Below are 14,261 nucleotides of genomic sequence, written 5' to 3'. Positions count from 1 at the left end.
CACACGCACACCCCTAACATACTATATTCTGTCCAATAGGCTACTGTGTGTTTGTGTGTGGTATATATTAAACACGGTATATAATACATGTAGCCTACTTACTATAAAGGGATTTTTAAAAAAAAGATATAGGACTGAATTAGGAAAGGCTACCTTAGTTGGGTTTACTATTGCTGCGCTGCCTGCAAATGTGAATTCCAGGACACAGAACTGTCTTCTGTGGTGATTTTAAAGATATTTAAAGGACCACAGTGACATCATCGATGGGGAATCCAAGCTAATAGAAACTGCAGGCTTTCTATTCCTAAAAGTTGCAATGCTAAAATGGAAGCCATTGTTCTCACAATAATAAAAATCTAAATGATGATATCTCTGGTGGACGGGTTTCTGAACTGCCCACAGCCCTCCTATGAGACACAGACCGAGTAGAAACAAAAATAGTGGTATTTTATCATGAACATTATATTATATTTATTATTAGTGGGGAGTCTGGGGACAAACTAAAGGAAGGTGGTGAAGTGGTCCTTTTAGATTTTAAAAAATGAGGCGCTCAAAAGCCTATTATCTTTATCTCCCATCCATGGGCCATGGCCAAGGGGGATTCCCTCTTGACGTAGGCCTAAAGCTATAGATGTGTGGCTTTAACTCTAGCCCCACTGTGGCACTGTCCCCACATCATATAACACTGTCTCAGTGTCTCACAGACACGGGACTGACGGCAGGGAACTCCCGGGTTCGAATACATTTCGGATGCTATATGGCCCTTGGTTTCCCGTTGTAGTCCATGAGCCAGACCCCCCTAATTTGCGCGTTAATTACGAAATGGGTGGGCAAATTCTTGTTTGAATTTTTGACTAGCTGTACATCTCTACTTCACATTTTTGTATGATAACAATCGCAGACTAGCAGCTTAGTGGTAGTTATCATGCATTGAATACATGCACCCCTATATTGCCACATGCAAATTGTGACAACAAATATATGATCAACTTTTGAACCTTACTTTGTGCAGAGACCAATGAAACCACTTTTCTGCATAATTCAAATATGGGGAATTGATTGGAATGGTTATTTTACTTCCACAAAACTTCCATATATGCTTAAATGGGCTTTTAATGCAGTATTTTGCACACACATCTAAGAAATTTAAAATAAGGCTTGCAAATATCCCCATTTTGGAAGTGTGTGCTAAGAACCAACATGTTCCTAATGGCTATAGAAAACTGCTCACCATTCTAAGCTTTAATTTGAGTGGTAACATGTGTTTATACGTTTTGTAACTCTAGAGATATAATCAGAAACACTATTATAGTGTGATAACACAAGCCAGGGCCATAGCTATAGAATCAAATGGGTGGGCAAAACTGGTGTGATTTTTTTGACTTGTTGTGCATCTCTACTTCACAGTTTGGCATGATAACCATTGAAGACACATAGCTTAGTGGTCGTTATCATGCATTGAATATGTGGACACCTATATTACCACACACATTCTTACAAAAATATATGATCAACATTTGAGCCATTATTGTGTAGAGACCTATAATCACACCTTTCTGCATAATTCAAGTGGGTAATTGATTGGAATAGTCATTTTACTTATTCAATACTTTCATATATGCTTAAATGGCTTTTTAATGCAAGATTCTGCACACAAATGGAATAATTTGAAAATAAGTCTTTCCCAATTTGAAAGTATATGCTGAATGAGAAGGAGCATGTTCAGTATCTCCTTGAGGGTAAAACACACATACTGTATAAATAGTTACTGTAGATTCAAGTCAATATTTCACCCTCAGGAAGATCCAACATGTCCTGTGACTATAGTGACTACAGTAGCCTGGGGAACTAAGCGCTCAGTCCCAAGCCATGATGAGGCAACACGCGTGAACATGTGTGCGGTACATTGAAATGTAACTCATGTTTGCTTCCCACAGACCCTAATAACCGTAATAACACCTATGCTTTCTATGGCATAGGCAGCTCCCGGCAGGATCTGCTGGGAGAATCTAGACGCAGCTGCGCGACATGAGTAATTAATTAGAGCGACAGAGAGAGAGAGGAGTGTGTGTCTGTACGTGTGTGCGTGTGTGCGTCAATTTATCAAAGGTGCAGACGATCAGAAATCAGCAGTGATCGACGTTATGCGCTACTGTATGCCGTATTGAAGTGGACTCGGACCCAGACTTTTTTTTCTCCCTGGAAATATAAACGGCTGTGTTTCCGAGGCTACTAAAAACAGTCACCGTCAAGACAATCTTCTTTCTTTGGTGTATCATGGTCAGATGTCCGGTCTATATACAACAAGGCACAGCCAGGTGGTGATTTAAGCAATATTACACGAGAGGGGTGTGCTTCACTGTCATAATGGCACGTCTCACTCTGGGGTTTGGACTTGGATAGAGGATATATATGATTGTCATTCACTGAGTCCATGATGTTCCTCCTGACTTCATGATGTGCCTGTGGGAATGTTTGTATAGAGTCAATAATCATGCAGTCTCATGATCCACGGAACTAACATGATGTTAATATGCCAAGGCGTGAACACACACAGACAGAATATGCGTGCCAACTACCAGGCTGGCATTTGGAGAGGGAGTCTTCAACAACACCTACAAGTCCCAAGCCTAGTTCAGCATGGCTGGGCCAGAAATGTCGAATGGATGAGGTTGACACTAACGCTTGCCCGCTTGCCCGGGGCAAGTAAAAAAAATGGTCGGGCAGGTGAAGGTTGCTACCGGCTTGCCCGATCGGGCAAGTGTGCACGTCTTTACACAACATGAGATATTGAACGTGGTCATTGCGCGCCGCCTCTGCATCTTCCCCTGCTTTCTATCTCTCTCCCAAGCAACCCCCTGCCGCCGCCACCACCACCACACACACTGTAGCTCTACTAGCACGCGTGAAGCTATGAGAGCTAAGCTATGCTCCAGCAAAATCTTGAGCCCCCCAAAACAGGCCAGCAGCCTGGGGAAAAGGTAAAAAATACTACGGACACAGTCACAGAGAGGAAAAAGTGACGACAGAAAAAGTAAATGGGTCAGAACGACGTCAGCGAAAGTTTCTCGAGGAGTGGACTGTCGCGTTTCCATGGCTGCTATACTACAGCACCGTCCTTCTCTGCAAAGTTTTGCCGTGACTTCCCCAGCTTTCTGACCGGTATGTTCAGTCGGTAAACAATCTAAACATGGCATCATGACGACGCCACAACCCGCTTCGCGAGTCGCCAATAAAGCTCTGCCCGAGCAACACTATGCGGCGATGCTCCGTCGTACGGCAGTGTCGCGCCTCGAGTGTTGCATGCATGCTTCACAACGCTTGGGATGCGATGCGCCGTGAGCTTGTGTGTGGATCAGCTGTTTTCACGCACACACCACCGTTGTACCACAAAGTAAATCTCGCAGAACGTGCACAGTGCACACATCAATATACATTGCCTGCAAATTGTCAACAATACCATCACTGGTTGGTTTATTGTGTTTTCAGAACGTCGTTGTTTAATGGGTGCCAGTCATTCAATACTCATCTCATGCTGATACTGATAGTATGCTAATGGATGTGTGAAAGTGGAACCTCCAGTAATGAGGTGTCCTCCCAATGGAAGAACAACTATGAAGATAGCTACCTCTAATGTTAAAATAAACCTCATATTGTTAAAATAAAATATAGTATTTACATAACTTGATTGTTCACTGTAGCCTATTGTGACTGTGACTTAAAAAAAACATAATTTTCAAAGTTTTCAACTGGGAAAGGAAACGTTGCAAGCATGCAAGTAGAAAGTAAAAAATCACACCCGTGTGAACTGAGTGGTGTAAGGTCTTATATAGACTGATCAGCTGTGGTCTGACGTAATGTCTGACGTAATGAAATCACACCCGTGTGAACTGGGTGACCATAGCAACCATGCTCATTTTTTGGTACGAACAGACATACAGACAAACTAACAAAGCCACCACTCGATAACAAAGCCAGTTGTAGGAGTGGTTTACACCACTCAAAAATACGTTAAAATAAACAGTAATGCAAAATGTAGGCCTACGAATATATTTTGGGGGGCAAGTGGCCATGACCTTTACTTGCCCGACGGGCAAGTGCCTCTGAGACCTTAGTGTCAACCCCTGGGATCTCCAGCTCCTGATGTATTGTTGCAGCTGCTGCAGTCGCAAATGCAAGCTCCCAGGATGCACGTGCTTGACATGGCTTGAAATGCACATCAATGTGCAAATTACAAACATGCAATAACCAACCCCAAGAAGAGGACCTGATTATCACAGAGGTAGCCTTGACTGACTCGGAAATAAAGGACTGAATTTACCAGTGCTCCCATGGGCCAGTGCCCGTGGGAGCCTGGGCAGGGGCCCTGCCCAGAGCCTGGGCAGAGGACTTTTGTGGCGGTTCTGGACAACCGTGGGTCTGACCGACTCGACACCGGGCACTGCACTTATATTGTAAGGACCTCTTTAAAAACAACATTGCTGATAAACTGGCACTTCTTGTTTGTCTCTTCATCTCGAGCAAGAATGCCTGCTTGATTTGCTAACCCTACTGGCCGCCACATAGAACTGGCCATGGCTGAAGAAGTCCCTCATGCAGAAGACCCCAACACGGTGTAGTGTCTGGCCCTGAGACTTATTGAGTCATGCCGAAGCAGGGTCTCACTGGAAACTGTTGGCGGGGCAGAGTGAATGGATAGATGTCGGTTGGACACAGGGTGATGCGTGGACTGAGTGTGCATCCCGCATTGACACCAATCACAGATCTTGCAGCTTTAGGCGTGCATCTCGTGCTTTGTCTGACTCAGCTCTCTGTGCACGTTGTTGTGTGTCACGCATCCAGTTGCGGTAGGCTCGGGTACCTTTCGGCATAATTATTGGCATGTAAAAAAGGTGATCTGTAACTGCCATCTATTAGCCAATGTATCATTCTGTTGAGCTGGTCAAGTCATGGTGATGTCAGCGGTATCACCTTTTATGCCAATCTTTGTCAGGCATGCCCAAATATGGGGTCTATGCAGATGTCAGAAGTCGGTGGGACGAACCCGTATTTAGGCATGCCCAAATATAGAGTTGCAGAGGCAGAGGCCTTGTGATGTCAGCTGTGGCCCGGGCAGAGGCCTTTTGTGGCGGTTCTGGACAACCATGGGTCCGACCAACTCGACACCGGGCACTGCACTCCCTGTGGGGGTGTGGAACGCGTGTGTCGAATTTGAAGTAGGTGGGGCGAACGGTTCTCGTGTTACATGGATTACAGACGTACAGCTGTACAGACACAGAGACTTTTATATTTACATTTATAGTTAGATGATACATTGGCTACTACCGGTATATGGACATTGAATATTCCCTCGTTTAAAACCTTTGACTTTGACATGTTAACAAAATGAAATAAGAATGTTGACTCTGTCAATCCAATATTCAATCCAATATTTGGATTGAATATTGATTCGGGAAAGTTAGGCAAAATCAGGCATATTTTCCTATTAAATATAGAATTTCAGAAAACTTGTAATACAATAAATCATTGTTTGCATGTAATTAATCAACTAGGGAAGTTTCATGGTGATCACTAGTTCTTAATTCTTTTCATCCTATTCACCCATCATGTATATAGGTGAAAATAACAAAATGTGTGATAAATATGAAAAAGCTGCTCCTGTGGAAGTGTTATCATAAATAAATTTACTTATATTGACCTTCTAATCAATTTAATATAGGTATGGTTTTGCCCACTCATTTCGTAATGAAAACTTGTCCGGCTCATGGACTATTGGAGAGAGAGAGAGAGAGAGAGAGAGAGAGAGAGAGAGAGAGAGAGAGAGAGAGAGAGAGAGAGAGAGAGAGAGAGAGAGAGAGAGATCAAATGTATGGGTGTGAATGGGGGGGGGGGATTCCCTTCCCTCCGGGTTTGAATCGGTGCCACTTCATAAAATAGCTTTTCTGTATTCGCTGTTAAAACCATTCACCAACGCAGCTCTTCGTTTTCAATCTTAGATATGTCCGAACAAATGTCCCCGTATCTAAAAATGTTTTATAAACACGTTTACGAACGCATCACTATGCCCTCCCCCTATACAGTCAAACGGTGTACAGTACTGTAATTAAAAAAAATCTAATCTCTCAAAGTCAAACAGACTTGCATGTTTCCAGATTGCTCTGAAACAGACACGCTGTCTCTGTAGATTGTGGCGTCGCGTCACCGCAGCCAGCCAACCACAGCGCAGCGGTCCCCCCGGGCTATGGGGTGGAAGCTACCAGAGCCAGAGCCAGTTCAGGGCAGTTCAGCAGCTCTTCCACGACTCATTCGCTGTTGCTGACTGTCATCAACACAGAACACCTTCCTCCGAGTCCCCGCTGCTTCCCTGTGTGTGGCGACCACCACATTAAGATAACATCATCTTGTCCGCCTCTTTCCCTACAACGACGCTTTGCTCCAGATAACAGCCGCCCTTCGTCTCAGTATGACTCGTAGCTGATATTCACCGCGTCCAGGTGGTTCTGGGTGAGTGTCTGTTATTTTATGTCCACATCACCCATGTGTCAGTTGCTCTGCTATACGGCTAACATGCTAAAGCCTGGGACAATGTCACCAAGGATAGGAATGTGACGTTATGCACCATGGGAAGTGTGTATAGCCCTTTACTTTTACCTGACATGAACTCTTTCATTTTACGACGAACCTATATACGTCCAGTCAAATTGTCAACTGAAAAGAGACGTTCGGCTGGGGGCACGTCATTGATGTATTAATACATTTAATTGACAGTTACTTTAAAGTGAGCCCCCACGAGTCTGCAGCACTTCTGCTTTAACTTGTGACATCATGGACCAATCCTTGATTTGTTGTTGCTCTCTAGGCTGGCTGAAAAGCGACATGGCTCGCGCCAACACAGGCTGTCATTCAGCCACGCACGAGACGGGAGAGAGACGCGGCTATAGCTACTGTTGTTGTGGTGGAACTGGAAGGACCGTCAGCGTCTTTCAGTCGCATCGCATCGTGGCCAATATGGTGATTGGTGAACAACACGTGAATTTTGATTCACACATCCGAGTATGATTTAGCCCCGTTTTCTCCGATTGGACGTTAAAGAAACTGCTTTGCTTGTGAGCTTGCAGATCTGCTATTTTCCGTGCGCGACACTGCGCGCAGTCGAGTATAAATCAAGTGTTGGCTAGCTAGCTCAGCTGATGGGGAGGATTAGATGTGATATATCTACGATGGGGATCCTCTACGAGCTCTTGTCCTGCATCGTTCAGTCCTGGACTGGTTCAGTTCTGGGTGTTCATGTTCTGCTTTCCTATACAATTAAAGCATTTGTTGCCTCCTCTTTAGAAGCTCTGGTGGTCTTGCCTGTCATGACCTGTCAGATGAGCTGTAGCCAAGCGAGCAAGTTAAGATGAGACTCTTTATTGATGAGATAAGCTTTATTGATCCCGGAAGGAAATTCAGGTGTCATAGCAACAACAGCAGTAAACATGAGACAGTAGAGAGAACCAAACCAAGAGGGGTGTGTGTGTGTGTGTGTGTGTGTGTGTGTGTGTGTGTGTGTGTGTGTGTGTGTGTGTGTGTGTGTGTGTGTGTGTGTGTGTGTGTGTGTGTGTGTGTGTGTGTGTGTGTGTGTGTGTGTGTGTGTGTGTGTGCCTATCAACAATAAAAACAATGGGTTGACACTAAGGTCACCGTCTCAGAGGCACTTGGCCATTGGGCAAGTACAGGTCAAGTTCTACTTGCCCAAAGGTCATGCCCACATATGATGTAACATCATATTAATGTTGCATCCATTCGATAACTGCCGAGTTGAGACAGTCACTTTGAAAATCTGAATGAGCGCAGCTGCTAGTCTACTACTTGTAATAAGGGTAACATTATTTGTTCTTCATGAATAACCAATAATATTTAAATATGTTTGCTTTCCCATCCCCATTCAAACACATTTGCCCGTCGGGCAGCTTGAAAGCAAACTCCACTTGCCCGAACGTTTTACATTTTATTTACCTGCCACAGGCAGACAGACAAGTTACAGTCTATCAACAGAGTTGAAAACGTGCTTTGGGAACAGTCGATGTTTGGGAAGCACAAACGTATGGGGCACACAACCTGAGGCCAGATTCTGACAGTTTTATGAAAAAACTGTTTCTATACTCGGTGGTGCTCAAATTGCTATTGCTATTTCATGTCAATTATATGTATTTGGCTGTGACCCCCATCTGAAATTATGTTGTTCCAGGGACCCCCCAGAATCAAATATTTGAGTTAAAAACGTTCACTGTGAAAGAATATATATTCAAAGATTTGCGCCACATTTTCACAAGTAGCAGATCTACAGCTATGAGCTTGTAGATCTGCTATTGTTCAACAGCTAAAGTTTAAAATAATGGTTAAAGTGGTTAAAAGCTATAAGGTGAGTTAAGTAGGTGACACAGATGCGTCCTCAGGTCTAACTGGGTTGACATATGAACTATATGAACCTGAATATTTGTATATCAACAGGCAGTGAATAAAGTTGAGAGGATAGAACCTGAACACATAAAGGTACATTATAGTTTGGACTTATCGACTTAACGACATGATTCCATGGTGGAAGTTTGTCAAGTTGAGCTGACGGAGAACAGCAGCAGTTATCCTTCACTAGCATCTACCAAACTAAGTGCAGGTCTTAAAGTTCATGTGGAGGGTGGGTTTAGGACGGTGACTGTAATTGGTGTACTTATCTTGCCACATTTTTCTAGATGTTATTTTTTAAGCCAATTCCTTCCATGCAGTTTCAAGTTGGCAACAATTTGGTACAGGACATTCAGTTGTGCTAACTCTGTTACACCATCTCAAGACATGTCTAACAAACGGGCAGCTTGTTTTGGGAGATAAGAAACGCTGTCTTGCATTTCATACGATATATTTCTTGCATAGATGTATTTGATACATATTTCATTTTATTCCTCATTTAACCCTTCATATTGAGTCATGCCCCCGTTTACTTTATCATTTATCATAGAACATATCATTTTACTAGATCATGTGCTCCAATCAATATTTAAAAAATGCACATTTCTTTATAAAATCGCTCTTAAAAGTTGATAGTTGGGAATGCCATTCTGACTTCTACTTCATACTTCTTTTCCCAAGAATTTGGATCCCCAACCCAAGTTGCTCTCCTCTGGATGCCATTGGCTATATTTTGAACAGAGTATAACACATGTTTAGCTCGCGTATATCTATTCTACGTCCGAGCATAGACATGGTAACGCCCCGCCTGCCTCTGATTGGCCTACCGACACTGCCCGTCTAGCCCCCATGGTCTCACCAGACTGTCCTCCGAGACGCTAGGTTACTCCGCCGTGGGAAATAATAAGTGCAAGAGAATGGCAGCTTGGCACGCGCGGCAGTAAATTGTAAGTTTTATTTTTGTAGAAGAGGCAAACTAATATTGCTTATGTCATCTGCTTTGATTGAATGATTGATTGAACGCGTGCATTGTGTGATTTGATTTGGTTGTGTTCTAAATTAAAGTGTTAGTGTTGATTATCGTGTAATCTAATTATAGTAAACTATACTAAAAAAGAGACCTTTTTACAGTACAATAAAATGTTTCAAGTTTACACATGTATACAAATAATTTGAACGGCATAAACAATATTAGTTTGCCGCTTCTACAAAAATAAAAGTTAGTGTCGCCGCTGTCGCGCATGTCAAGCTGTCATTCTCTTTTATTATATATCGTACTTGTATTTATTTATTTCCCACCACGGAGTAACGTCGCGCAGCAGACTTTTCAGTATCCACTATCCAGCATGTATGTATCCTCCACCTCGGAGGAAACTCTGGTAAGGCCGGCAGTGTCGGTAGGCCAATCAGAGACAGGCGGGGCGTTACAATGTCTATGCTCGGACGTAGAATAGATATACGCGTTTAGCTCTGTTAAGAGCCAAGTGACCTTTTTAGGAAATCATTTTCTTTAGATTTCATCACTGTTTATGATTTAATTTGTTTTTTTTAATCTCATGCGGCTCATCTGAAGTGAGGTTAAGTTTCATCGTGAGCATGGTCCATGAAAGACTGGTGGGAAAATAAGACTGTGAAAGAATTGTGGGACTTTATGTTACTGTGTTCATAGCCAAGCATTTGTTTACTACACTTTTAACTACGCTTTCCTTAAGTTCTCTTGCTTTTGACTGGCCTTTGCCGAAATGTTTATTCATAGCATAGTACATGGAGCTTTTGGATTTAAGATATTCATAACTAAGTAACTAGGGACCTAATTCTACAGCATTTCTTTCAAACTCAAAATAGTAACTGACCTTACTGACCTTTTCTCACACACACACACACACACACACCAATGCATAACATATGAATATGCATAACAATGCGGGGCGACTGTGGCTCAAGAGGTAGAGCAGGTCGTCCAATGATCCATGGGTCGGCGGTTCGAATCCCGGCTCCTCCTGTCTACAAGTGTCCTTGGGCAAGACACTGAACCCCAAATTGCTCCCGATGTGCTGGTTGGTACCTTGCATGGCTTCCGCCGCAATCGGTGTATGAATGTGTGTGTGAATGGGTGAATGTAATGCACAATCTATGTAAAGCGCCTTGGATAAAGGCGCTATATAAATGCACCATTTACCATTTAGACAAAGTATTTTGAATTTTGCTTATTTAATCTCTTGTTTCAATCCTGTGTCCATTGTTTCTCCCCTCGGATAGTTAATGTTAAATACCAGCTTTAATATTAAATCTTCCAGTTCCATCAGGGACAAAGTTCACTTAGAGAACTGACTGACGGGATAGGATAGATGGTAACTTATTTCTCTGTGTGTGCTCTAGCTCATTCACAGTCAGTGTACTGAATGAGTCACAACAGAAAGTATGATCACAATGGAATGCTGGGTATGTATTCATCCTCTAGCTTGGTTTCATTGTTTATATGAAAACCAAAAGCTTTATTATATTTTCTTGTACATTGTATTGTCCCCCAAAAATAGCTTGATCTACAAGTTTGTAGATGTAAGAAGGGCATCTCCTTAGTTTTCATTAGCATGCAGATAGTTTATTGCAAGTTCAAGACTCTTTCTCACAATTAATTCCCTCATAGAGTGCCTATTCATGAAAATGTCAAGTTCTGTCTGATTTCTCATTGTATTTAATGCAACAAAACTCCCCACATTGCCACACCTCTATGGACGGTTTAGGACATCCTCTTATCTGTATGCCTTTTAGTTCCACAAAAATCAGCTGAACCTTGACCGGGTACCAACCCATAGAATAGAAGTGCTGCACATTGACCCCTGTTTGCAGCCATTTCGCTTGTAGTTTCCTTTCAAATCAACAGGAAAACTTATACTACACAACCCGCAAGGCATCATGGGAAATGTGGTTGAATTGAACACGTTAAGCGTTAACCGTTAACCCATTTAGACCTGAGGCAGATTCTAAAATGCCTTCTAAATCCTGACCTACCTTTTTTCTGAAAAAAAAACATTTATTCAAAAATTACAAAAGCATTATGTTGCTATATACAACTTTGAGGCAACAACTACCTCAAAGGGGTTCCCGTCCTACATGGATAAACAATACTAACAGAAGTGCGATGACTGAATTGTGTCTCCCTGCTCTTCTATTGAGAAATGTATATCCTGTGGTCGGGTAGGACTTGGGCCACTACTGGTTGAGAAGTGGTACTGCTTGAAGGTTCAAATCCAATTTCTCCACTGGGTGAGCAGGCATGGTCTATTATTATAAAATTATAAAATGTCACCCCCTAGTGTGGAGGAACCAGGTTGAATATCATGTCAGAATTGGATATAACGGCCTGGGCCATGGCTCAGTGGTCCAGGCACCTTGGCTGGTAATCCAGTCTGGCAGCGTGCCGTGGGTTCGACTCCCGATCCCGACGGCCTTTACTGCATGTCTTCCCCCCATCTCTCTCCCCATTTCCTGTCAGCCTACTGTCTGTCCCTCCATAAAATATATATAATAAAGGCGAAAGCCACAAAAAAACATAAAAAAAAAAAGAATTGGATATAACAGTTAATGAGTGAAGCTTTAAATGAGAGCAAAACGTTTTGGTTCTGCTGTTGGACATAACATAATGTATTTTAAGGGGAATACCACTAATCTTCAACATTTATCTATATACCTTAGACTAGAGTACACTTGATGAAGGAAATTGTGACTAAGGTCACAATAATACCCGCATTCTAATGCAAACGTGTTCATAGTTACTTGTGGCTACCATTTCCTCATAAAATAATGTATTGTCTGACCCCCGCTTCCTAATGTGAACAATGAGTCATTTTATTGAGGGAGTTCCAGGCAGCATAGCTCTGATAACCTCAAGGCTTGCAGCCCAGTTGGAGAGATGACCCAATCAGTTAAATATCTAGGCCTCACATTTCACAAACCAGGGATACCCTAGCCGTGGAATCAAGTCATCAAGTGTATTTGTCTAGCTCTTAATCACTGTTGAGGCCTATTCACTCCAGTTTTTGGTGATACGCGCGTGCCGACCCTGAACTGGAGTATAGACCATGAATAGGCCTTTACTGTAACAAAGGTCTTTACAGGTCCACATTTGGCACCCCAGCCCTCTTAGACCCTCAATCGGTCAAGGAAAACATCTCATTGATTCTAAACCTCATTATAAAACCCTCACAAATATCACAAAGGTGGTCAATGTCAAGTTGAGAAACACCTGTGGTATTAAAGTGAAAGAAGCAAGGCAATGAAATCTTTCATGGGCTTCCTTAAAGTCATATTAAGAAGATAATTGGGATACTTATTACTTATAATTATTAACTGTTATGTCTCTTTGTGACCAGTGGTGTTGGGGGTGCGCACGCGTCGCTTATCCGACACACAAACGGACCGACACGCGGAAACAGTCGGACATGCGGTCGAAAAGCTAAAGCCTGTACCCGTGGTGTTGTGGAAATTGGAATTACCTCTTGTTAATAAGAGATTCGCCTGGCATGGCTGTGCTAAGACCTATCTCCAGCTTTGTATCTTGGTTGGTTCATTCAGTAGAGAGTGTCGTAGAGCTGTAGCATGTGCTTGTCGCAGTTAATTTATTCTTATCACAGTTTTGCCTTGTGCATTTCTATGGACTGCGTTAGACAATGGCATTTGGGTACGCCACAAGCTCAGTGGAGTTTCTCTATTGTTATAGTTCCTTTGGCATGTCTGGAGTATTATTGTCCCCCAGCACCCTCCTGTGCAGTAGGTTAAAAGGTTCACTATCATGGTCAAGATCCCTGGTATTGATCTTGCCCTTTTCACCTCTAAACCTTTACCCTCTCTCCCAGAGAAAGCTTGGTGTCCTCTCAAACTGGAACTTTGGAGGTGGTTTAGGTTGTGGGGATTGAGAAGTGTGGCGCCAATGTTTCCCGGGCCTTTGAGCTGGTGCCTGAGTACTTTTCACAGGTGAGCTCTAAGACAGCAGCCTGTGATGGAAGATGTGCCAATGTTGATCCAGAGCGGGGATGAGAAATGTCCTGACATGGTGAAAGTCCCTTGAGCTGCCTATAGCACTGTTTACCCCCAGAGCCCCCGATTCGCACTTCAGAGAGCTGGGCCTTAACAGTGCCGCCCTGGTGGTTTACCTCCAACAAGGCCAAGACAAACCAGCTGCCCCTTCTTCCCTCCATCACTAGAAGCATGATGAAGTGCTTTGGTTGAAAATAGAAACAACTGTGAAATTTTGCATGATAACGCAAACCTGAGATACAAATAGTCCATTGGGACTGCCACAGGGGGAGTTGAACTGGGCACGTTCAAAGGCGGAACATCAACTAGAATTGGAATGACATGCTGAGAGAGAGGCTGTATCTCTTAACCATTTAAAGTTTGAAGCCTGTATATAATTATTTGTTGTATTATACTTGCCCCACTCCTTTTTGCCCTACAACAAACCTCTTGCAGAAAATGGTCAATGCAACCATTGTGACGCGTTGTAACTTGTAAGCTTGTAGATCGGCTATTTTTACTCTGAATGTTCGCCTATCATTACATGCCCAGAATAGGGACACTAGGGTTCATGTGTTTAAGGATTCAGGCAACTTTGCCATAATTATTGTCTCTTGCCACAGCCTCTGTGGTTCATCATGACTTGGCAGGGTACATATATCTCATAATGACCATTAGTGTAAGTGTACTCTGTTTTGAGACATTTCTCCTTTGTTCATCTCTGGTTGACCTTATGTAGGTGGCGTTAACTTTCTAGCTTAACGTGGGTTGTCAAGAATGAGGCTTGTATGATGACTGTT

The 14,261-nt window shown here is 42.9% G+C and overlaps 1 protein-coding gene across 4 annotated transcripts in view; it reads left to right on the top strand.

Moving 5' to 3' along the window:
- Nucleotides 1-6,227: 6,227 nt before the first annotated feature.
- Nucleotides 6,228-14,261, top strand: part of atp13a3 (ATPase 13A3) — a 72,655-nt gene continuing 64,621 nt past the window's right edge. For all 4 annotated transcript variants that reach the window (XR_013790445.1, XM_079506362.1, XM_079506363.1 and 1 more), the window contains exon 1: nucleotides 6,228-6,504. The gene's annotated coding sequence lies outside the window, so the exon portion shown is untranslated. The remainder of the gene's footprint in view (nucleotides 6,505-14,261) is intronic.

The sequence above is a fragment of the Electrona antarctica genome (assembly GCF_951216825.1).
Source record: "Electrona antarctica genome assembly, chromosome: 7".
Lineage (NCBI taxonomy): Eukaryota > Metazoa > Chordata > Actinopteri > Myctophiformes > Myctophidae > Electrona > Electrona antarctica.
This window is presented reverse-complemented; position numbering and strand designations above follow the sequence as displayed.